Raw genomic sequence first — 200 nt, 5'->3', positions numbered from 1 at the left:
GTTATTTACAGAAACCCAACAATTCCCACCAACAGCAAGCACTAGACGACAGAGGCAAGGAAAAACTTATTTTTAAAAAGGCAGAAACCTCAAGCAGAACCAAGGCTTAGGGTGGGGGGGGCATCTGCCTCGACCGGTTGGGGGTGAGAGAAAGAGACGGAGAGAGAGACATGGAGAATTGTGGCAGAGGGTGTCGAGCA

At 50.0% G+C, this 200-nt stretch overlaps 1 protein-coding gene across 1 annotated transcript in view; it reads left to right on the top strand.

Moving 5' to 3' along the window:
* Positions 1–200, top strand: part of LOC116693714 (plasma membrane calcium-transporting ATPase 1) — a gene marked incomplete in the record, with an annotated part of 35628 nt that overhangs the window by 21464 nt on the left and 13964 nt on the right.

The sequence above is a fragment of the Etheostoma spectabile genome, chromosome 8, assembly GCF_008692095.1.
Source record: "Etheostoma spectabile isolate EspeVRDwgs_2016 chromosome 8, UIUC_Espe_1.0, whole genome shotgun sequence".
NCBI classification, from domain to species: Eukaryota; Metazoa; Chordata; class Actinopteri; order Perciformes; family Percidae; genus Etheostoma; species Etheostoma spectabile.
Note: the sequence above shows the minus strand (reverse complement) of the source record. Positions and strands in the feature narration are given on the sequence as shown.